This window comes from Argiope bruennichi, chromosome X2, assembly GCF_947563725.1.
Source record: "Argiope bruennichi chromosome X2, qqArgBrue1.1, whole genome shotgun sequence".
NCBI classification, from domain to species: Eukaryota; Metazoa; Arthropoda; class Arachnida; order Araneae; family Araneidae; genus Argiope; species Argiope bruennichi.
Window position 1 is genome coordinate 83,048,717 of NC_079163.1, and position 27,022 is coordinate 83,075,738.

Genomic DNA, 27,022 nt, shown 5'->3' on the forward strand with positions numbered 1-27,022 from the left:
AAACGTCACTCAAAAGAGGTTGTTGAGAACCGAAACCGGAAAAGAACCGTCCATTTTGAAAAGAATCCCAGTACCAAGTCAAACATTTACTAGAAGAGGCGAAGAAAAAAAAAATGCCTCCGTTAATCACACTGATTTTAACAGGAACTAATTAAAACACGCAGTTTTTTAAGGTAGGCTAGAAATGGTTGTAAACAAATATGCAGATTCTCCTCAAGTTTTGCGCATCGATTTTCTGTTAAAAAACTAAGAAAATGAGAAATATATTTCAATGGTAGTATTAATACAGTGGGTTATAATTCGTTAGCTTGACATTAGTTTTTTTTTTCAATTAATTTTAGGATTTAAAATTATTAGCAAAACGCCAATACTACATAGATTATCTCGTAAAAATGCCTTCAGTCAGATTTTAAAAATATATTAGAGCAAAAGCCATGAAGAAAATACGTACAAAAAAAAATTCATGTTTAAGAAAAGAAAACAAAAAGCTCAATATGTTTATATGAAAAAATATCAATTTTAAGAAGTTTGTCAAACAAAGAAAAAGTCACTAAAAGTTTTTTGAAAAATTCGCTAAATCCCTTTAATTGTCAAAGTATCAAATACCAGTATAAAGCATATAACACCACTGAAAAGAAATTTTGTAAAACAGAAGGTATTACAGAAGGTATTACATTTAAACTGTTTAACTGTTATTACATTTAAACTGTTTAACTGTTATTACATTTAAACTGTTTAAACTGATAAACAGAAGGTATTACATTTAAACTATTTGAACTGTTAAACAGAAGGTATTACATCTAAACTGTTAAACAAAAAGTATTACATTTAAACTGTTAAACAGAAAGTATTACATTTAACTGCTTAAACTGTTAAATAGAAGGTATTACATTTAACTGTTTAAACTGTTAAATAGAAGGTGTTACATTTAACTGCTTAAACTGTTAAATAGAAGGTGTTACATTTAACTGTTTAAACGGTTAAATAGAAGGTATTACATTTAAACTGTTAAACAGAAGGTATTACATTTAAACTGTTAAACAGAAGGTATTACATTTAAACTGTTAAACAGAAGGCATTACATTTAAACTGATACATATATACGTATCTTCTAGCAGAACAATAATTTTTAAAAAAAGCTAATAATGGTACCATTTATAATTCCATTGAAATAAAAATTTTATTTCAGAAAATTGAGATGATATGCAATTAACATTTATTCTACTAAATAAAGTTTCATGATGAATTTTCATTTCCCAAATATTAGTTACAAACAAAGATTAAAGGAATTAAATAAATCAAAGGAGACAATTAATTCTATAATTTATCAAAACAGGAAAAAAAGATTTTAATGTTAGTTACAAGTTAATGTTAGAACAGAGTAAAAGGGAAGAATAAAGCACTTAAAAAAATGAGGGTATTCATAAAGCATGAAATACTTACATTAAAATAAAATAAAAAGTAAATTTATCGTTTCAGTGCATTCGAATTACAGACGAATTACCTCAATAAGAAAATAATATTATGACTAAATTCACACACAAACTAAATTTATTAAAATCCTGAAAAATCTAAGATTCATAAAATGATGTCAATCAATGTACTGCAACCAACCGTGACCGTATTTCTAACGGTCTGGTGAGATACTATTTTGACCTGAGGAGGAAAAAAGAACTAAACTAAAATTTAAACAAAAAGAGAGAGAGGAGGAGGAAAGGATGGTTTCAAGTATACGGGACATCTCTAAAAGTTGGGATGAGAAACGTGCTGTTTAAAGCGTGAGTCACGTAAAATTTACGTAATGCTTCTTTCAGTGTAAGCTGGAGCTGACATGAAAGAGGGGCCCCCCTAATAGAAGGGTCGTTGACCTTCTCTGACGGAAACCAGCAACCACCAGCGGGTGAGGGGACCAAACAAGGGACCTGAGGGGAAAGCGCCAAGGGGCTGGCTACTGTTGTCTGTCTAGAACGTCCCAAAGATTACACAGCATTCCAACCTCCTCAGCAATGGATACTTCAAGCTTTTGTTCGGTACAACTCATGGCACTTTTTGCGAACACCAACTACAATAGATCAGAAAAATTCCTCCCCGGTTATACGATGTTTGGTATCCGAGGGAATATCTTGGTATCTAAGGAATAACTTCCAGATTAAGTTCGTAAATGGATAGGGTATTTGTGCAACTTGCATTCTGTGTCCTAGGTTTCTGAAGAGTCACAAAAAACTTCAGACCATGGACTAATATAATTGGTATGAACCTGGTCAGAAGTTCAAGACTCTGCTGCAAGCATCTTTGATGCCGGAGATATTATTAGTTTAATTTCGGGGATAATAGTTTTTGCCATGCGACTGAGAAAGATATAAAGCTTTACATCTTCAGTAGAAATCAGGCGAAAAAAAATAACAGCATTATGTTTACTTTGTATTTAGATAAATCATAATTTTATAATATTGTTTTAATTATAATTTCGATTTTTTTTCTCTCAAGTAACTAAGGGGAATAAAAGACCAAAAATGTTCAAACACTACCTAAAGTCTGAATAAAAACAAAAACTCACTTTCACTTCTAAAAATAAGAAAAGCTGATTTTTGCTATCAACAACATTTCACTTAGTGTACAGTCCCCCCCCCCTATATTTGAAATTGACAAAAGCAACCTTCTTTACAAAAACAAATGGCAATTTTAAATACTCTTCTAATTCTGTCAAATGCTATTGTTGAAAATTTTAATCTTTCCATGGAAACGGGTTTTAAGGTGTGTTTTTTTTTATAAACATTTTCTCTGTAAGATATCAAAAGCTTATTTCAATTACATTCAGCTAATTAAGTAAATTTAAAACCTCTGGAACAAATTAGAATTAAAAATTATATATCTACGTCTAGTTATTTACAAAATTTAAATCCAAGATTGATCTGATTATCTGTAAAATGATTATAGTCCCCTAAATTATATATAAAAAGCGTGGTGGTGAAATAAGCAGAATAAATATAATCATTCTGGATAAATTTAAAGAAAATATTCAAGCATTTATGTCACTATACAGTTGATAACATAATATAAAACTTCATAATAAATCTTTGTAACGCACAATGCAAGTAAACTGTAATTATGGATTGAAATTTTGCGCACAGATATATATATTAAATGTTTATGATGATATAAGTTATTTCAGACGAGTTTATGCGCTTAATAATAAAATGAATTTTTTACATATCAATTATTGCGTAATTCCGCATTCGTTTTCATTAATAAACTTATATTTTTGTACAAATAATTAAACATTTGTACACATTCACATGTAACACATTCCCCATAACAGATAACTTGTTGATCAAAAATATTTACTAAATAAAAGACATTAGTTATATAGTATTATTATTTATTTTAGTTATAAACTTTGTATCTTTTCATATAATGCAGAGTTAGATGTATAATAATCTTGAGAATGCATATAACAGGGTAAGATGTAGTCAATACGCATTCGATGCCTCAAATGAAAATTGAAATTTTCAATGTTCACACGAAAAGAAACTCTAGAAAACTGAAATATTGAAAATAAAAACATTTATTGTAAATTTAGATTGAAGCTCCTATAAGAGCAAATGAATCAAGTATACAAAAAGTTCAGTTTATGTCTTAAAAAGAAAAAAAATTGATCAATGCATTATGCTCCATGTTGGGATAAATCGGAAAAGAAAAACCATTTCCTTTTAAGAAATTAAAATTTTTATTGCAAAAAAAAATTGTATAAATAGCAGAGTATTTTAATTTTACATATACATATTATGTAAATTTATTATCAAATACTGCATTTTTATTTGGATTTAAAACGAACATGCTATTTTATTTTATTTTTATGTAAAACAAATTTTAAAAAAACGATTCCGTAGCTACCACTTTTTTTCAACAAGAAAACACATAAAGCCAATATAGAAAAAAGATTTCGGGGCTTCCCTTTACTAATGTGTCTATGCGGAAACGACCGGTCAGTTGAAGCATCAAGACTTCCATCTTTAAATAAAATTCCACCACTCGGAACCGATCCCCGGTCGAGCGGTGTGGGTGGACTACTTTTCACCGCTGGAGCACGGAGGGGAAAAAAAGAAAAAAAAAATGCAGGCAAGGCTGGCTCTAAGAACGGGGGATTGAAAAGAAAGCAGCAAAAGAAAAGAAACTTATAATAATAAAAAACTGAAATGTCATTTGTTCCGCTAGAAGAAACCGCGGAAGAGAAGGAAAAAAATGATTAATACTTGTAAACAAGCAGTGATAGCATCTCAGGCAGCAAGGAAGAGTGGACAAAATATTTGCAAGTCTTTTATTATCTGTTGTTATGAGCCATTATGGAAGTTGGACGACGATTTCATGCTCTCGTGAATGCGGAGACGTGCCTCTAAGTGGAGGTTGTTGATACATATATTAGAGGGAAATAAATCACACTAGGAAAATTAGCTTCACTAATTCCATCTTTTGTTTTACAGTTAGCCACGCGCCGTCACACTCATTGCTCAAGCATTGGGCATACAATTTCTATATAGATTACTGATAAAGACCACTCAATAGAGCCACCATTCACTAGCCATTTAGCATCGTTTATTTACAGCAATCGTTACTGACTTAGAAGTCCAATGAGATACCTTGCTCGGTAGATTTGGTTTTTAATCATGTCCTACACATCTGAAGCTGAAACCAGATATAGCTATATTATTTTAATAATCAATATTTGTTAATATATCTTTAATGAATTTACGGACTTTAAGCAACGAATCAAAATAAACTAAGTAATCAATTTGTATCATACTAATAACATTTTATTTTCAGTCGCAGGATCACCCTTATTTAATAAAATTGATTTTTTTCCATTATACAACTATATACGATTCTTTGATACTTAAATATTCGTCATTTAATTGTTTCCTTATATTTGCCAGCATCGTATATATATATATATATTTCCTCGTGAAATCATTTCCATTTTCACACCTAATCGAATAGTACTTCTAGATAGTTACAATAACTACCCATCCTAATAAAAATAATTAAGCTTCTTATTCTGGATTCATTTGTAGATAATAAATCATTAAAACATATTTTTGAAGTAGTTGGCTTTTTTCGGTTTAATACATTAAATGTTTTCGAATAGTTCTAAAAATATTTCTGATCCTACATAGCCAAATATGACATTTCTTCTATTAAATCACACAACTTAAACGATATTTCATAAAGGAATATTTTTATGACAAATATCATATTCTTGGTATACGTTAAATGCATATATGGTTATCGTTATAATTTTTGCAGTTGTCATAAACTTTTCATAATTTTTATAAGTCTAAAGTAAATCAATAGGCGAGACGAGGAATCCAAAGTTTAACTCTCAGTTTTACTGTGTTTGCTGACTTGAGGGTCTATTAATCGTTTATCTAATCAAATGCAAGCTACTACTGTGAAAAAAATGTAAAAAAAATATTAAATTAAGGGCATCAATAGAATGAAATAAATGATAAGGGATCTGATCCAAAAAGAATATAATGTAACTTAAAAAAAAGGATGCCTAATAAATAAATCAAATTATTGCATTTGTAATGAACATAATTCTCGTAAAGTCATAGTCACACAATAAACATAGCTGTTTATGCCATTAATCCCCATTGGATTAAATGGCATACACATTTATGTTTATTTTATTATGATCCGCATGAAATAACGTTCTTTTTCCTCCTGCAATTTATGTCATATGCTTTAAACAGGAGCAGTGCATTTGCCGTGTATTATGTGCCATGAGTTGACTCTCCTTTCTAAGCTCAGTACATTATGAAAGAAAAAAATCGATAAAATCAAATAACAAAATCCAAAGATGAAATCCAACCAACAAAATTCAAAAATTCTTTAATTTGAAGCGTGTAATTTACATGCATTTCAGTACAAGCTGTATATGAATAAGAAATGCATTCGTGAAAATTAACTGGTAGTTTTCCTATTTAAATGTTAACCATCTTCACAATACCCTATCAATCACATTCCTCTATGGCAGATGTACCTCGCTACTTTATCAAAAAAAGCAGCTGTTTTCATCCACTGCGATAATAATAACGAACAGATAAAAGAAAAAGACAGATGATATATGGTAGCGAGTAGTTAGTTCATGAGACTGGAAGAGAGGGATTAAAATCCTCAGCATTTAAAAGAAACAAAACAGAATACATTTTTGGGTTTCTATTTCTATTAAGCGCTTTTGTACAAAGAGCAGATATATAACAATGTTTTTGTGACTCCTTAAATCTAACTTAAACAATAAAAAGATGGCGTACGAAGCTACATCGAACCGCTAATAAATAAATCAACATGCCCTCGACCATCTGAATTCTTTAGTACGTGCTTTTATAAGTCATAAAATAAATCAGCCATCATAAGGGAAAGGGAGGGTTAAGGAGATAATGAATGCTTATATATCTATATGACATGATCTCATAAAACTGCCTACGAGGGAATGCATTCTCATAGAAAGTTAATCTCACTCAATAGGACTGCGAACCGATTGACGGGGAATAATTTTAAGAATGGATCTTAGCAGACGCCAAAATTAAAATTGTCAAGTTTGAAGAAAAATAAATGGTAAAAATAAAACGTATTAAAGGCAAACGAAAGTTGAAAACATTAATTAAGCGATTAATTTACTCTGTTTAGCAAAATTACTCCCATTTCTCATGTTTGGGAAAAGGTAAATAAGCCAGAATAAAATTAAATGCGGAATGTAGTTAGTGAAGTAAGACCAGTTTAAAGCTTTTCGATGCTTATAGATTATGAATGGGTGATACACGTGCACTGATAATTGGCGGTACTGCTTTTACTCAAGTTTAACTCGAGGAAATGAAAAAAATTCATATAAATGGTGCAGTTCTAGAACATCTTTAGCAGAAACAAATTAACATAAATATAATATTCGCCATCAATCTTAGTTTTCTACTTTATTATTATTTACTATTATAAATACAGTTTAATACAATGATTTTTACTTACAGTTAAAACTACGAGAAATATTATGTTGAACTGCAGCTGTGAAATTATGTTTTATGATGCGTCATAATAGAAACTGGTTTTTTACTATTACTGTAATTCTGCAAATCATAATTTTTAAGAGGAATTTTTTTTATTATATAAAACTTATATGACACAAAATAGAAGAAAAAGTTTAGCGGTTTTGGCTTATTAAAAACTTTTTTTTTTCTGAAATCAAGAAATATTTAAATGTTACTTATCTTTACGTTAAAAAAAATTTTCTTTTTGAGTGATTCATTGTTTCTTTAATATTATGATATGTTTCAACCATTACAGCAAGTCCTTGAAAGACTGGCCACTCCTTGTCATTACCTATTGTTAGTTAATGCTTCCGTTTGCTTCTTATTTTCGAAATATTTTTTGCCCTCCAAAAGGCATTAAAAATTTAGAAAGCCCTAAAATTTAAAATGCTGTGAAATAAATAACGCAACAGCATTAAAGTATTTAAATTATATGAACTGCTATTATAGAAAGAAATATTTTTATATTACAATTTGTTTCCGTAATATGCCTCTTACTTCTTAATTAGAAATCTGAAGAATATAAGAATATGCAGAGTTAAAAATAATAAAATCAGAAATTCACCTCACTAGCAACATTGGAATTAATTCTCTGAAGCAATATAGTCCATAGCTATTTAAATGATTCCAAGAAAGTTATTTTGCAATCGGTACTAGGAAGTAGCATCCGATATCAAGAATTTAAACAAAACATAAAACAGAACTCGAAGCCCATTTAAGTTAAACGCCTTCGTGTTTAACGGCCATCAGTATTTCTCTCTGAATACTAATCTGCAGTAAAACAAAAGTAGTAGTTAGTTAATGAATTCTTAAGAACAGATGATTAACTCTCGTATCCGAAGCACCTAATTACAGAAATAAAAAAAATAACAAAGAAGAGGGAAAACGGTTCAAAACTAACAATACTATTTAGCCTGCTGTTTACCAGAAGAAAAGTTTAGTGGAGACACCTGAAGCTATTTTTCCAAAAAGAAATCAAACCGAACCTCCTAAGAACAATCACAATCCTTTCGTTTCTTCGCAAGCAGCGAAATTGAAGAGAAAAATGAGCAAAGATATTTCAAGACGGTTATGAAACGAAGCACGGCTGGTCACGCAACATAGAGATCAGATTCCAGCTGATTAGATGCAATTAGATCCCATGGATCAGGCTCTTGGGTATTATGGGGCAGCAGTCAAACTGCAACTGCCCTCTAAATTATAGAGAGATGAGTGAAACTTCGAGTCAATTGACTGATAAGCAAGGGGACAAACAAAGGTGACTTTAGTGTTTAGGGACGGGGGTATTATTAAGGAATTTCAGGGTTGATCCTTTCAGCAGATGGTCATACAATAATGGCTTAATAATGATTAACACATAGCCTTCATTCAAGACAGAAGGAATGCCCCAGTCCGAATGAGACATCTCAGGTGAAACGATTTGAATCATCAGTTTATATGCAAAAAATATAAAGAATACCAGTGTCGAATTACTGACATTTAAGCCCATAAAGGTAGCGAAACCCTTAATTTTTTTTATAAACATTTCAAAAAGATAAAGCTGAAATTGTTGACGTTCACTTGTACTTAATTCAATAAGACAAAAGCAACTGACATTAAATTTGATACATCCAGAGAATCCATATACAAGAATTTCCTTTTTTTACCGTTTCACATTTCACAGTAAAATCTAACTTTCCGCAATAAAAACACTTTATTTCTAAATTCTTCAAACAGTAACATTATTAAAATGCAAATAGTTATTAAAGATTATAAATAAGTTTTATTCGAGATTTGTTGAAATTTCAAAATTAAGGTTTTGAAATAGCCCATGTTTGGTGACTCTAAGATCAAATTTCCATTGCCACTGGAAACAAAGTATAAAAAAACTAAAAATCAGCCCTTATACTTTTTCAGCAAGTATCCGGCTAAAGAAAGAATATTAAAAAGTGTTATGTTGAGAAAAATGCCGCCGGGTGAAAAATCAAGGCAATAAAAAGGCCATGAAAAGCCATCTGAAAACTTGAAGACTACTGGCCTTTAACCAATGATCATGACTCATGCAAGGCAGATCTAAGAATTCCATTGTTCCCAGCTAGTAAAATCTTTAAAATAGTGTAATGGTCGACAAATGCCACTTCGACAAGCATGCAAAGACAAATAAATCCAACCATCATAAAAAGTCCACTAACAGCATATAAAGAGGATGGCGAATTTCATGGCAGTTAAAAGTATTCTTCCAAGAATTAGAAATGAAACTTCTGTCACGATTCCTTAGAAACCTCATTCTGAACGCCAATGACCAAATATAAAAGTCAAACATTTTAATTAACACCTCTAGTTCTAACAAATATGCTTGAAGGGTGAAAAAAGTCAAGCTAATTAAGCGACTGTGTCCGAAAGTCGGCTTTTTTTCGTACAAAAACGCCCCTTTTAATAGACACACGTGCATAGATATTGGAGTGAGGGAAAAAAAATCTGCAGTCTTGTAATTGGAAGCGAGACTGGAACAGGACACAAAGCCTACTCATTTATTATATCACGGTAGTAAATGTTGAAATATAGATAACGTTGTGTTTCTGGTAAAGAAAATCATTGGGACTTCGCACAAATTGAAATCTTTTGAAAAGGAGGAACAATTGTTTGATGATAAAAAGACATTTTTAAAAATCTGAAGGGTACGCGATAGAAAGGTTTTTAATAAAGTTCCCATAAGAAACATTTTGAGGAAAAACTGGCAAAAAGCGGTAAAAGTGTATGCGAAAAAAATTCAATTTAATCTCATTAACTAAGTTCAGAGGTTTTAAAAAGTTTTGGCAGCTGATTGCTGGAATCACTCACGAATTACAGTCCCTATTTTTACAGTTACCTTATCCTTTTAATGAATGCTGTATTTTAAGGTATTTATTGTATGAGGAAAATAGTTCTGACAAGTGAACGATGACCGCAAAAAAATTCTGCAATTTTTTAAACTTTTTCCGTATGAGATTAGGAGCATAAAAGAGTCCAGGGGCTCCGTCACCAAATTACATTATGTTTTCGAGAAGAAACGCGTTGTTTCCTAATTTTAATTGAATCCCTCGATTTAAAAGGCTGCTCCGGCAATCCATCGTGACAGATGCCATAGGTTTGCGGGGTTTTTTTTTTCAACGCATTTTTTTCCCTCTCTTCTTTTTAAGTAGTTCTGATTTATTTTTCTGGAAACATTTTTTTTTTTATTTTTCTGTATTTTGTTTCGGTAGCAAAGAAATAATAACTTTCGCAAATAGGTTCATTTCAGTTAAACTTGCACTTTTCATTTTTTGCATCAGTTACAAAAATTCCCTAATAATATCATGGAAAACAATTTTTTGTGCAACAAATATATAAAATAAACTTATTTCAGTAAAAGGTTTTATACAAACATTAAAGTCACTTTTAATACAAATTAAGTGAAATATATTCTTAATAAATAAGACCAAATAAAAGGGAATTTAAAGACTTCATAAACAAAGTGAATTTTGATTTTAGATGCAAAAAATTGGTTTATAGGCAAACAAATAAAAAAGGGATTTTAAATGCAAGCGCTTTAATGTTAAGCATATCTACAGATCGACACAAATGGTATTCTAGAAAAAAAACTATTATTTTATAAAATATATTTGTCCTATGCAAAGCGCATTTTCCATTTCGTCCATAAAAAACATTATTAAAAAAAACTCGATGCAAGAAAAGAATTTAAATACGATTTCTCTTATTATCAGATATACCTTACGTTAATAATCTAGAAATGAAAACGTTCGGGATTTCTTTAAAAAATATAATTTCTCGAAATAATGTATGAAAAATAAGTATGATAGAATGGATGATTTTTTCAGGCGAATATAATATCCTTCTAGCAAACATATCACGATGATAAATAATTCCATTAAAAGTATATTTTTTTGTGATTAGACCAACTTTATTGTACTTAGAACTTTGTAAAATATCGCCGTATCTACGTACTTCGACTAAAAGAACAGGTTCCTATTAACAAAATTAGTTAATATTGCTTTAATAAATCAAGTTAAAATTATGTAATCTGTAAAACAAATGAGAATACAAGAAGTTTTATTTTTTTCTAACCTTTCCTCCTTTGACATATTTCAGTTTTAAAAGAAAAGAAAAAAAATGCAAATCGACATTAAAAACAAAAATATATGAAATTCAATCTAGAAATTTACTTCATAACTTTCAATTTACATTTTTCGTAATACTCAAAATAATCATTATTTTTGTCACTCAGTTTTTAGTGTTGCATTAACTTTGAAAAGCATAATAATCAGTGACATTATAAATGAGAGAAATACAAAATAATAACTTTATTTCAATAAAAATCACAATAAATATTTTATATAACAAAGGCTTAAAATAGAAAAAAATTGAATGATTTAAAATGTATATTTAGCAGCTGATTGTTAGAGTGAGAGGAGATAAAAAGTTAAAATCATGGATCTTGTTTACTTCTATGCAAGATGAAGTGCAACGCAGAAATAACGTTTGTGGTTATTGAAAATTATAAGTGGTTTTTAATAAAAATTTTGTATGACACATAAATCAAAAAATTAAATTAAATTTAAGCAATTGCTAAAATAGTTAATTCTATAAATCCATTACTTACTTAAACCATTTTCTTTCTTTCGATCGCAAATAACACCAGTGTGTTACAACTACTTGGTGCAAAACTAACAATAACAAATTTGTGCTTTACAAGTTTGCTCACTAATGATAAAAGCATGAAATCAGTCACAGCATTAAGGAAATCCTAACTTGTTCTTCCAGAATAGTAAGATAGCTTTTTTCGGAGACGATTTGAAAGCAATCACTTTCTGGTAATAGTGCGGTCCTTTCCCCTCAGCTCCAAAGGTCAGGGCCAAATGAGGACCCCATTATAGGAAGAGATGCCATCCATCAACTATTTGGTATCTTTGTTTAGTTGAAGAGGAAATAAAATGAATGATCGAAAACACTTCGTTTTGCTTCCAACAGAAAATAAACGAAAATAAAATACCATTCAGGATCCTCTGGACAAACACGGATGACAAGGGCTTCAAGAACAATGTATCTGTAACAAACCGGTCCTTTTTCAATAAAATCACACACACCTGTTTACGCTTAACTCGCCTCTGTACAAAATGGAAATTCGCTGAATTCAAAAACGGTGACAGTGCTCACCTACTTCCACACGCCATTTTAATTGAAATTCTGATTATATATGCTTCTTGTTTACTTGTATATATATATATATATGATTCAAAGCATCAATTGAAACCCACTCGGCATCATGATGAAAATACCCGTTTATATAATTAGAATATCAAAATCCCACATTTTCCCATATACTACCATACGTTTTTGTTCCTTTATGATTATCCTACTTTATGATTTTGTGCAATGGAAACAAAGAATAAAGAAGAATTCTACCCCTTTTAAACCGTTTTTCAACGGAATCTTCTTTATATTTTTTAAATTATACTTTTCCTTTTACTAAATTATCCCAATGCTTGTTAAAATTTAGAGGCTAATATCAGCTAAAACCCATCATTAATAATACGGTCCACGTTTCATAAAACTTATTACCTTTAAATTGATGTATATTGTGTCATATCAAATGTGAAATGACGAAAAGAATATAAGTGCAACAGAAAAATTAATAGCTCTAATGCTATTATTAAATAATACAATGCTTATAATGCTAATATATTAATATAAATGGGCTTTATAATTTAGTACGAAGCAAAGCCTATTAAATTTTGTGCCTCCACACACTTTATAGTTTAGTAAGAAGGAAAACCTATTAGGGTTCATGCATTACACACATACAATCATGCAGTAAGAGAAAATAAATGTATTATGTTACACTGAATGTTAATTTGAAATGAAGATCATGTGACATAGAGGGAAATTGTCACAACAGTAACACTACGAAAGAAGAAGAAAAACGATTTTAAACTAACCTAAAGGATTCAGTTATTCATTTCTAGTGACATTGACATGAATCGATGACAAACTGATCTTTAATTAGATATATGTGGCACCACCATTAATGTATTCTGAATTAATAAGGTATTATCACACACCAAGTCTTTTGATCTTGTCAAAAGACTTTGTTCGAAAAATTTCAAACTAGCTTTTGACATTTGAAACTGTTTACATAAATTTGTTGGACACCAATCGATTTTCATCAATAAATTTGCAGAGTTCCAACATGATAATCACATACTTATATATTTAAACAATACAAAAAGATGACTAAAACTCACAAAACCTATTTGCTATCTTAGAAATTGCGATTTTTAAAATATAGTGAATCCCTGAATGAAAAATCCTACAACTGAAAGCAGCCTGAAAAAAGAATTTTGGAAAAAACCTGACCCTAGCCTCGATTTCATTTACCAGCACTCCTGCACCTAAAGCTTAAGTTCACAGAAGAATAAAGACATCCATTCATAGAGCTTAAAAGAATTTTTTTTTCAACAAGTGGTTTTATAACCAGCCAAGTAAAAAAAAATCCTCTAAAAATAAACACGGTTGACGTTTGATTTCTTGACAAGAGTCTTGATAAAGTTGACGCAGTATCTCTAGGTTAATGAACCAGAGCAGAAGGCAGTTCCCTATTATCAGTCAGATCCTCTGTTTCCACGTGTTCATACCCCCTTTACCCCTCTCCATTTTTCGTTTCCGATTTCCAAGACAAGCTGACGCAATGTGCTCTGATAACCAAAAGCTTCGATTTCCACTCGCAGATTTTTGTCTGTTTATTTTTCTTGCCAACGCTTTTTTTTTTCTTTTGTTTGGAGATTTTCATGCTATCTTATCAAAAAGGTCACTTTTGGATGGGACAAACTACTGGATGCACCTGAAAGAATCGGAACAGAAATTTAATCATATCAGCTAGGAGAGTAATAGCCTTGTGATGAGGCAATGCAGATTTATCTCGGAATATCTCTCTTTTTACGGGAATAAGCGGATCTCCGTGTTTCCTTTTATCTCTGGCCAAAATATGCTTCTCTGTCAAATCTACTTGAAAGTTAGGAAATCATTGAAAGGAAAATAAAATTTAAGAAGGTCACCAAAGTGGTGAAATTATTCTGCCATTTCATGCCGAAGAAAAAAAAAAAAAAAACGAAAATTTCAAATATCTACGTTTTTTCAAATTTATATTGATATGATAAGTAAGTATCATTTTCGAATTTGCCACTTACAAAACAACTACTAACTTCCAGAATTGCGACAATAAAATAAAAATCTCTTCCAAAATTTTTAGGTGGTAAAATATACATTATTTCCCAATTTATGCCCAGTAAAATTATTACAATTTTTTAAGTTTTTAACTGATTAGCTAACCATCATTTACAAGATTGGCGATTGATAAAAGAATCAGTATTTTCAAAAAAAAAAAAAAAAAAAAAGAGAGAGAGAGAGAGAGACAGAGAGAGAAATTAAATAAAAAGCCCTTTTTTTACAATTTCATTTCTTTAGAAACTTTGGATTTGTTCGAAATAAAACTATAACAAGTAAAACGTATTTAAAATAATAATTCATAAATTTTCTAACTTCATTAGTTAAATAGTTAATTTTTATTAGTTAATTTTAAATCTACAGTTTAAATTTTTTTTAAGATTTCAATCGAATTCTCGTTGAAAATCTTACACTCGAAACGCTGGTTATCCATAATAATTGTTGACATTTTATTAAATTTGATTCCTTCAGTCCTGTTTTTAAGAGGGAAATAAGATAAGATACGGAATGGGACGCACTATGACGAAATGTCATTTTGAAACCACACAGCATTTGAGTACACACGTTTGTGAGCACGTGGTAAAAAACTGATAGGGAGAATCGAGATTATGCAGTTCCCGGTATTTTTGTCACTGTTATTTACCCTGACAAGGTTATAAGGTGTAAAATCCTAAAAAACTTCATATATTAAGGAACAAATTTGATTCTTAAATGTTTTATTTTATTGGTTTCTTTCACAGCAAAAGATGCTTCATTGCAATATATTGCAACTTAATCTGATGTATCTTATCTGTTATCTATAATCAAATTATGTCAGCTTTATTATGGACGTTAAACTGATTCAAGATTAACAATGAAAGATCGGAAATTTTTAAAATCCTTCACTTGTTATATTCTCTCGAAAAATAAATGTTAATTTGGAAAAGAATTTATCAAACCATGGGTTGGAGATAGCTGAAAAACCTTATTAAAATGAAAATCAGGTTGAACATGTTTTTATAAGTTCTTGTTTCCTAAAAAAATTTCAAGCATAGCTTTTCATTTAAAATTATTTTCCCGATGGTTATTGGCAAAAAGTTGTCTCGAGATGTAATGACATAATTCTTTATAAGTGCTTGTTCTTAAATTTTTTATACTGTTGTGTCATCAGGAATAATATAAGAAAACAAACATAACGATCTAGAACACCCTTATAAAAACAATTTCAATTAAATCAATTCCGAGTATTAGACAGAAAATAAAAAATAATAATAAAATAGGAGGGAGGGAGGGTGAGTGGGAAATATTCGATTCTTAATTCGTATATTTCCGAAAACAGTTGCCTCGCACTCAATCTCCATGAAGCTTAAAAAATATTTCGTTCCATGGATAATACTTCATATCTGAATACATTATGTATTGTTATAAAAAAATCAATAAATGAAGTTTACAACGTTTCGTAAAAAAAGAGAAGAAAAACTGAGTACGATAATAATACAGTACGAAGAAATTCTTTAGTTTAGCATTGATTGAAGAAAATGTATTCTATTTCATCTATTAGTATGTCATTCATTAAAATTTGGTTTCGAATTAATTCTTAGTTACTAAGGAATTTTTTTTATTTGTATTTTTCTCAAACATTTCAAAGAATTAACCGATGAGAGAGAGAAAAATAGTAAGCTACGGAATTCCTTTAAATTAGCAACATTTCACTTACGTTTCAATTAATTAAGAATCATTTATAGACATTTATTCGAAAAATCAGAAAGCTATTTTCTTGATAAAGCTCAAGAACCAGATACAAAAATTCGTAGTTCTTTTTACATAAAATTTTTTTCGTACTTTATCCAACCAGGAAGCCTTGGTGTGAAAAAAAAAATATCTTCCAGACTGAGGTTTCGAATTAATTTGTACCAAGATCCCCAAATAAAAAAATACTTTTGTTTTACGAATTGTTCTAAGATAATTAAAACTTTTTGAGTTAACTAGTAAGGTAAGAAAAAAATCATCGAAACATTTCTTTTCTTTTCTTTTTTTTTAAATTTTTTTTTCTGCAATTATCAATAAAAAACGGTACAAACTGAAAAATACACGCAACGAACATCCGCAGAAAATAAAGTCCAACTGCACATGAATTCTAATTTTTCTTTGTGCAAACATAAAACATTTATAAAATATCGTATAGAACATAAAATAAAAACAAAATTTTTACCAATAACAGAAAAAGTTTTTTTTTTTTTTTTTTTTAATTTTCCAAAATCTACATTCTTTTTCTTAAATTGTCAATAATCATTTTCTTATTTAAGCTAATTTGTGGTGAAGTTGGTAACATGATCGTTTTATAGTAACTACATGCAGAAGAAATATGGGAAGATACAGTAAACAATTATAGTAGTATTCTGAAATTCGCACAAACTACGAAAAAAATTTGTAAATAGAACTATCTTCAAAAATAATAAAAATCGAATTATAACTTAAAAAGTTTATTTTATCTTCTTAACGTATTTACTGTACTTTCTATATGAAAATGCAAATTTCAAACAAATTAATGCAATTCTAAAAATTATCAAAATACTCCAGCAATAATCTTTGATTTCATATAAATATTTACGCTTCGAATTACGTTTTATGAATCCACATTAAAGATATTGTGAAAAGTTATGATAACGTATGTAGAAGTAAAAAAAAAAAAAAAATGATAGTAAAATAAAGAACTGTATTAATTCTAATAGTGAAAAATATAAAATGCATATGGAAGTCCTAACAATGTTCTTTAACGTCTCAAATCTCAGTTGCAAATAAGTGTAATAAGGAGAATGATCACCTTAATAAATCAGCGCTATTATAAGATTATTTACAGGATTTACCGGGGCATTAATGCGCTCTAAAATGTATTGAAAAATGAATGGAATATGCATATAAGAGGTAAGCTTTTGGAAGTATTTAAAAAACAAAATACCAGGTAAAAAGTTAATTTATTTTTTAAATCGGATGCAATAAATTTAAAACCAGTAACATAAATACAATATTAAGTTTTGACATCTGAACCGAAATTTTTCCCTTCAAAAAACGAGCTTTCTCAATACAACAAAATCGTAAAAACTTTTTAAATAAAATATAAACCTTCAACCAAGACTATCATATAATATAGAGAAAATTGTTTCCAAATTTCGCAACAAAACGGTTTAGAATTTTCATTTTTTCTATTAATAATAATAACTATAATTCAAAATTTTAAAAAATCACAATTTGAATTTTGTTCTCAAAGATATTGCAGACCGAGAAAATTTAGGCAAACATAGATATATCGTCAATCTTGTAAAAATCTTGTAAAATTCATTTTTTATCGGCTAAGTATTAAGTAGTAAGCCTAGACTTTTACAATTATTATCAATTCTATAAAATGAACGAATAATATTCCTTAACAACTTGCCAAAACTTTAAATCATTGATAATATTTATATAAATATTTGATCTTTAAATTAAAAAATACATTTATTCTATCGTAAGTAAGTTAATGACATAATATGAATGAAATAAACGTACGATACAATTTAATTCATTAATTTTCAAAGTAGTTGAAGATAATCAAGCAGACATGTTACGAGCTTTTCAAGTATTGAAATATGAAAACTGGTAATCGGTAGAACAATTTATTACAATGTTTCCTTTAATTATATTCAATAGATGAGGAAAATTTAAATTAGCAATTTTGTTAAAAGATTCGAGCTCAGATACACTTTCGCAATTGCTGGTATATAGTATATGGAGGAGCGAACTATTCTGGAATATTTAAGATAAGCTTTAAATAAAGGAGTCTCAAGTTCAATACAACGTGCGCTACAAATTCTATAGTAAACTTCATCGTGGGACAAGAGGACAAATTAATATATTTTATTTCAAAAATGTTTAAATCTTCATGTGATAAACGAAACAGCTGGGTCGAGTTATATTTCTTTTAAAAAATGTTTCAGAAGAGCAAGAAATTTAAATGAATTAATAAAAACTCACATTAAAATGTTCAATAAGCTTGCTAATTTAATTGCTTGGATTTAATTTTCATTTGAATTTATTTTAACATGTTTCGTAAGAAAGCACACAGAAAATTTATTAATTCGGTTTTTAACTGCTTTTTTTTTCAATAATTAGCAATACATATTATAGAGATATCAAATAGGTTAAGCGTCTTAATTTATATTTATATAATGTAAAGATTTCAACAGTAGAGGCAAAAGCGAACTTATTTAAGAAAAAGTAATATACACAGTTAAGAGCCATTGACTATCTTAAAATGTCACAAGGGAGTTAAATTCTACATTTCTGGATAATAAATAATAAATATCATTAAAAATAGCAATATCAAAATGAATATTTATTAACCGGTTCTCTAGAATACCTTTTGATTTTTAAGTTAAATTACATTAAGAATCACATTTTAAACTAAATCGCATTTAAATTGTTAAAATCTATCAAATTTTTAAAATGTGATAGTTTTTACTATTAAAATTTTTAAAATCTATCTAGTCCTCTTAACAAAAAATGGTACAGAAAATGTAAATATTATATTTCTGGATTTAAATAAATAAATAAATAAAAACTATTAACTTACTTGTCTACTAACATTTATTAACAAATTTATATAGTGTATTTGCGATTTCTGAACACAAATTATATTATACATTTTTCTGATTTCATCATCGATCGACAACATTTAAGGTACCATTCGGAAAATTATTAGGGCACCTCCAAAGTCTAACAGTTACGGTCAAACTCCCCAAAGATATCAATTTGGCTTCTAAATCCTCAAGTGAAACGTTAAACGATGAAATCCTCTCAAAACGCCCTCTTAGCATCATTAGAGGCCTCTCAAATCATGCAAAACAGGTCAACAAACAAATCACGCACCTATTTAACACCCTCTTTAAAAGCCTCCTACACGTGCGAGATGTGGGGGGCGGACCTCACCAGTTCCCCACTTAAAGTCCGGAGTCGGCTTAATGATGAACTGACCATTTCACCTTCCATTATCGCAAGCCGACCGCAAGTCATAAATTTTCGCTCTCTAGCGTGACGAAATTTTGCACTCTTCCCCCTACCCCTGCAGACAATAGATGCAAGGCCAACTGACTCATGTCATCAGGAGCCATCTTTGATCTGTGGCAGCAATGGAATGTTCATTCATGTTCATGATTTGGTAATACAAAACAGAAAGGTAATTCTGTTTCTGTCTAATATGAAACAGAGCAGACGTTATACGTTGAATTTAATAGTGTGTGTGATACAAAAGAATTTAATCTACTTGGTGTATTTTCGTTATGCAGTCAATCAGAAAATATTAGATATAACTCAAAACCTCCCCCTCCCCGCACCAAAAAAATGGAAATATATAGAAAAATACAGAAAATAAAGAGCAGGAAAGAAATGTACTAATGATGGACCACCAACAATAAGAACTAAAAAAATAAAAATAAGATGATGAAAAACTGACCAGTCTTACATATTATTGTCTTAGAAATTAACTAGAAAATGCTACACCTCTGGTAAGGATACAAAAGTCAGAAAAATCACCAAGAATTATTTAACGATAACTTATTTTCTAAAATTTAATAATTTAATTCAAAGTAACTATAATAATTTCATAATCTTTGCTACCATAAAGAATATGTAATCACTAGTATTTATAACCCAGTTTTATTAAAGTTTATATGAAAAAAAAATTTAGGTGAAAAAAATAGTATATATTTTTTAATTTGCCTTATATAAAATGATATCAGGAAAATGGATGACATATTTTATTCTCAATATTTTTTTCTTTTTTTGTTTTATATTATTTCTTTTTTTAATTATATTAATACTGTATAATTTGTTTCTCGTGCTTTTCCCGGGATATCTTTTATCTATTATTGTAAAAACCCATTTTAATCTTTTAACATTTTAAAATATTTTCAAAATGTTAAGTCACATGGTATCTGTATTATTCATCCATCTGAAAGCGCCGTCATTTATTTATCTTTCAATTAGCTTATCAAAAATTATTTGCAAAAAAATACTTCCAACCTCAATATAGAAAAATTATACATATCAATCTTTTCTAAAAAAAAGAAAAAGAAAAAAAAATGTCTAGATATAAATTTATAATAACAGCATAAATTTTTGTTGTGGGAATTTAACAATTTCCTATCAAAATAGACAAAAATAAATCCTTCTGCCATGGAATGAATTATTACGAGCATTTTTTGGAAGCCAAAAATTGTGAGATGGTCTTAAAACTTCATACCAAGAAGCTGAACTATAAAAATCAGAAAAACAACTTTTTATCATCAATATTTCTGATAATCAAGAATAGATTCTGCGTCTCTAATAAAAAAATTATGGAAATTACATTATACTTGTTTTAAAACTAAAGTAAATTTTCTTATTTTTCACATAAAGCATAAAAATTCTCATAGGCCATAGATAAATGAGAGCAGTCTGTATATCTAAACTTAACCACCACAATTTAATCAATTCCTCCTCACATGCATTTCTATAAAAAACTAAGTGTTTACCTCTTTCACGCATTTTATTTTAATAGCCATCTACTTCATTAATTCTTTTAATTAATTTTCTAGGGCTGTAAATTTGCAGTAAACGAAAAATTAGATTTAATGACAGAGTAAGTTTGAAGGTTTCAATCATATTTCATAAGATCCAACTACTTTGAAAATATCAAAACTCTGTAAGATAACTTGTTTTCTTAAAATACTTTTTAAAACAACCAATTCAATAAATGGTTACACTATTATTACAACACCACAGAAGAAATTAACAGCGATCTTTAAAATTGCTTGCCATAAAATTAAGCATTGAAAAAAAACCTTGAATTTAACAAACAGGGAGGGAGATTCCACTTTTTACCATCGTGTAAGCCGATTTCCGTTAGTAGGCAGTCGAGAAAAATACCGTTAGGGCCCCACCTTAAAAATTATAAGCTCTAGCATGCTTTTAGTGTAGGTGGGCAAAGAGCCAGTGGATGAAACAAGAGCGGTCATTAAGGTAACGATCATCCTCAGTGAAGCAGTGCAGCTAATGAGCACAGCAGGGTGGAGGGGGGGGAGACGAGCTCAGTTTGCAAACAATGTGTCCAGTACTAGAAAGGGGGGCTTCCTTTCAAAAACCTCAACCGATTACGTTAATGGTGAAAACCACTGTTAGAACGTTGACCCACTGAAAGCGAAACGAAATGTAATAATTCCAAGTGAAATTGTCTCTCTCAGATGTTTTAAAGAGTCAGTGTGTTACTGGAAATACGTTTTTATAAAGAAAGAAAAGCTAAAGCTAATTGTGAATTATAGAAATAAGGAAGAAAGATTGAAACTGCAACGTGTGTAATGTATAAAAACAAACTTTCGATTTGAAATTGAAAGTTTCACTTTTATTTAAATAATAAGATTAAAGGAGAAAAAAATATTATGTTTAAAATGAGCACTAGTAATTTAAAAATTTGCTTTGGTTTTGACTCTCTAATTGATATTATTCGGGTAGCATCATTTCCCTTTGCAGTCGTTAATAAAATCTTTTACTCTAATAATTAAATTAAATTTTTATTATCATTAATTAAAATGAATTCATAAAACACTTTCTTTACAGAAATCTGTTCCTTGTATAACATTTATAAAGTAAAATATATTTCTATGAATTTCTGGGTTTTTTTACATGTAATTATGTAACACAAATACGATGATAATTGTATTTGTTACTAATTTCATTTAATATTATATTTTTTCATAAAACAGTGCTTTCTCTTTTGTGTTAAAAAAATCTAAAACTTTGAATAAGATAACAATAAAATAAATAATAAATGCAAAACAGAATAATATATAAACAGGATAACAAAATAGGATTAATAACTAAAAAAATATGCAGAATAAAATTCACAAGCAATGAATCCTGAATTTTGATATGAGAAAAACTAATATGTAATTTAGTTTTCACATAAAACAGCTTTTTTTTTGTTATGAAAAATAAGGATAAAAGATGATTATAAAAAATTTATAATAATAATCATGAATTTGACTCGAATGGAAATAAAATTCTATCAAACTGTCATCGATTCAACAACATCAATGCTAAATTCGAAGACCCTCGAACTACTGTTTAATGCAAATTAAATTCCCACATCAACTTAAAACATGAAGAATTAGAAACAACTGCTAGTACAAGCCCCGACCCTTATTTCCAAAAAGAAAATGTACAGTTAATAAGAAATATAAAATTCCTGATACGATTCTCACTTTATTATAATAAAGTGAAAATCAGCTTAAAAAATGTTCTATTTCTTTTAATCTTTAAGAAATGAAGGGAAATCCTGTGCTTATCATATATAACTTACAGAAAAGGACTTTACATATTTCTGACACTATGGTTAAATTAGTTTTATTTGACTCAATTATATGCTATAAGATCATATGTGTTAAAAGTGCATTAACTAAATTTTGAAATGAATAAGTTACAATATATTCAAATTAATAATTTGGACTACATTTCGATCTTCATACATTTTGCACGAATGAGAAAATTATAAATTTCAATCACAATAAAATCAGAAATAGCAGTAAAAATTCAATAATAAGAAATCGATAAAATTTTAAATGAAGTTAAATCAAAAATGATTCCTTATCTTTTTTTTCCTCCACTTTTACTGAAATATTAAAAAGAATTTTCAAAGTTACGTTTTCTTGGAAGCTCATTTTCTTATTTAATTTTAGTGTCACAAATATAAAACTACTGACTTTCGTTCGCATGAAAATAAAAAAAGACTATTAAAACGGCATTCAAAGCAGCAGAATGACAAATTTATTTCACACTTTGCAATATTAAAACATTAATTAAAAAACTAAATCAATTTTCAGGAAAAACGGAAGAAAAAAAAATGTTAAGATTTTCTAAGAAATATGATACACAGTTTCGAAACGGGAAAAACCCTATGAAACAAGATAAGGCAAAAGGACATTCCATTTTAATATTATAACAGTTAAAATCATTCTAAAAAGCGTTAATTTATTTAAGTGCTCGTCAGATTCTTGTAATAGAAGAAATGAAATTCTTTATCGAATGAAAACATACATCTTATCCAATTTTCATTTAAATTCTTAGAAAAGTATTGTCTGAAAAACATTTTTTTATAGAAAAAGTAGACGATAAATCACACTATGATGTAAAAAAAAAAACGTAAATATTGTCAGCAAAAAAGATATGATAATAAAATAAAATTAGACAGAAATGCAGACAGAGATAATATTTCACAAATTGATAAAGCAAATAAGTTTTTATACGAATTTCTTTTTATATCTCTTTTGTGGACAGAAGAAATTTGTTGCTATGATTTGGTTAAGTCATGATTTAATCGAAACTAACTGTATTTCGTTACTAAGATTTAAAAGAAAAAAAAAACATTCCGGCAAAACAAAACAATTTTTTTTTTTTTTTTTTACTCATGCTGACAGCAAAATATTAAATATCTTTTAATATAATACAAAAATATTTTTTATTTAAAAATTAGAAAGGAAACGTGAGTGACAAGAGATAAATGAAATATGATTTATCACAGTAAAAAAACTTTTTAATAAAAGTTTTTATATTGAAATCACACATAATATCACAGATAAAAGTGCGCATTTGCATCTAATGCAAACGTGAAAGTGTAAAATCGAATACAAAGACAACAAGTTATAGAAAAGTACTATTTTGTTACATATTTCAATTTTTTTTTTACTCTTTATTTTTAACCAGCATTTTCATTTATCAAAGTTTAAGAAAAAAAACAACATTTATTTATGACTAGAAAAATACTGGTTTTGAAAATTTTAAATTCAATAAAACTTTAACTTCACTCATTTCAATAACCAACATAAATTTCTATCAATTTTTCTCTTTTAAACTTTTTTTACATTTAAATTATAAGGTATTGATTTGGTATAGAAATGTATGTCCTCTTACATTTCAGCCGAGAAATCCAATTCCTACAGCAAATTCAAAATATTAAAAAAAAAAAAAAAAAAAAAAAGTGAAAAAAAAAAAGATTTTGAAAAGTTTATTTTTTGTATCAAAATAGAAAAAAGAAATATCCCACGATGCGCTAAACGAAAGAAAATAAGCTTCCGAAACAGTTAAGACGGGAGAAATTGTTTTTATTTGCGGACCGACGCAGAATACCGATGAGCAGCAGAAAGCGCGGGAGTTGCCATGCGCCGGAATTTCAACCACGCTTAAAACGAAAAATACCCGCTGTCGAAAATTCTAAAACACGTGTAAGTAATTCAGAATCTACGCGCCGCCGCCGGTAACGCACCGAACAAAAGTACACAGAACAATAATAATAAATTAATCTATTTGATCCCGGTGTACTCTGACTGAAAAAGAAAAGTTTTAACCATGCCGAAAGTGAGCGCGGTTTCTCCCAACACGGACAGCTTAAAGCGAAACGATCTAGTGACTGGAATCACTGGGCGAATTTTTTTTCGCACCATTGACCGAAAAAAAAATAAATGGTAATCAATGAAAACAAGAACTCGGAAACTGGAAGCAAAAGCTTGAAACTTTCGGGGAATAGCCATTAGAGGGCAAAAATAGGAAAAATTTTACCTTCAAGGCCAAGAGTTGATGAGTAATCTCTAATCTTCTTGTTTATATTCGAGAAAAGTACCGAAGCCAACCGTCCGCCATCTTGACTGTTTTTATATGTGTGATAGTCCTGGAAGAGCCGCGTAGTTTAAAAACTCTCCTGCAGATGGCGATACTCTCAATAGGATCGTTTCTTCAATTTTCGTAAAGCGGGGTTTTCATATTTGGCCATCTATCATCGCACGCATTTTTTTTTTTTTTTTAATCTGCGATTTCTTTTTATAGGAGAAAAAGTATTTCATAATTGGCCCTGAACTTGGCGATTTTTTCTCTTACTCTTTGCAGTGAGGTTTTCTTTCTTCCTTTCCTTTTTTTTTTTTTTTTGTATGTGTGTGTCAGTACGGAATAAGATTACCGTTACTTATTTTAGACTGATCTGACTATGCTCAAGATTTATCCATAACGGGGTTGCGTTTTTTTTTTTTTCTCGTTTCATCTTTACTTTTTCCTTGTTCAATTTATAGACAATTACATTAACCCTTTAACAATTTTCGGTAATTTATAAAAAATGTATTATTAAGAAATATTAATATTTTTTTTTCGTATTATAAATAATTTTGACCAATATTTCGATTATTTTTTGACTGTGTAATATTAATGATATCAAAATATTAATTACTTATTATATCTGCTAATAATATAATTTCAACATTGTTTTATTAATAGAGTTGACTTTTCCAGACGAAATCACATTTAGGTTTTTATTATATTGTCTATGTATAAATTAAATTAAACTAGACATTAAACGTAAGTTTAACTCATATAATTAGTAAAGTGTCTATGCGCATCTAATAAAAGCATCTTCTATTATGATCTATCATATTAGCATCAACTTCATTACAAAGTTTTATTTACACATTGAATTATTATGTTTATCCAGCAAGGCAAGCGTTTTCACGTGATATTTCTTTCTCTTCATTCTCTGTTTTAATATAATTCTTATCAATTGCTTTAACAGCAACCTTTGCGGTGTTTTTTTTTTTTTTTTTGTCCCATTTGACTTTTTTGCAACATTTTTTTTTCTTGCACAATAATCTTACACTTCAAAACAAAACAATGAATTCAATTCGTTAAATTATACGGTTTCTTTGTCATATTTTTATTTAATAAAAAGAATACTTTAACGTATTTACTTTCTATTATATAAACTTTTGAAACTAAGCCACTCAACTATCGGACAAACTGTTTATTCGTTTTTTTTTTTAATTTAAAAAAAAAAAACTTTTTTATGTAAAAGAAATTAATATACCGTAACGTCTTTCACTTCACAATAAATGCACCATGATATCAGATATCACATAAACGCTTCTGTATATGCGACTTCCACTCTTAAAACTAGTTAGATAAGGAAACTAGTTTTAAAGCATTTGTAACCAAGATGGCTTATGGTTAAGCAAACAGACATCTGAAGTCTCTTCAATTTATTCGGATGTCTAAAATTATTAAAAACGTTATTTTACATCGTAATTCTTTGATGCAATTTTAGTGATTGCTTAAAGAAAAGGCATTGGAAGCTGAATAATGCCGGGTACATACTAATATAACTATAAGCATTTATTTTTAAACTATATATATTTTTTTAAATTTGCCCCTTTAAAGTTACTTATATTAAATATGCAAATTACGAAGGAAAAAATGGTTTGCAAGGGTAGCTATCAGAAAATTAGGAATTTTTTGGGCCATTTTCCTTTAACTATTTAAACTGCCATCAGATGAAGTAATTGTAGAGTAATATCGCCAATATACTGATTGCTAAAACCGACGAAGTCAAAAGAATTTTATTTGCCGGAAAATGCGATTAAAAATTCTTTTTTTTTTATTATAGGACTTTATTTTTTTTTCTTAGTATTTACTTTTGATATTTTAATTATTTTTTGCATGGTAAAAGAATTTAGGAGGGGTGAGGCTCCGAGTATCAAAGTATTTAGAATTTAAAGTGATTTGGCTACATTTTATCTCATCAACAAACACACGCACCAAAGTATAAAGCATTGTTTCTATTAAAGAATGCAATTTAATTGCCAGCAATTATAAGCGTTGAGAACTAAGTGGCGTTGAACGAA

The 27,022-nt window shown here is 28.9% G+C and overlaps 1 protein-coding gene across 1 annotated transcript in view; it reads right to left on the reverse strand.

Annotated features, from left to right (window-relative positions):
* The window catches only part of LOC129960044 (zinc finger protein rotund-like), a 590,565-nt gene extending 565,559 nt beyond the window's left edge, over positions 1–25,006 (reverse strand). Inside the window, exon 1 of the mRNA XM_056073061.1 lies at positions 24,921–25,006. The gene's annotated coding sequence lies outside the window, so the exon portion shown is untranslated. The remainder of the gene's footprint in view (positions 1–24,920) is intronic.
* Positions 25,007–27,022: the final 2,016 nt, after the last annotated feature.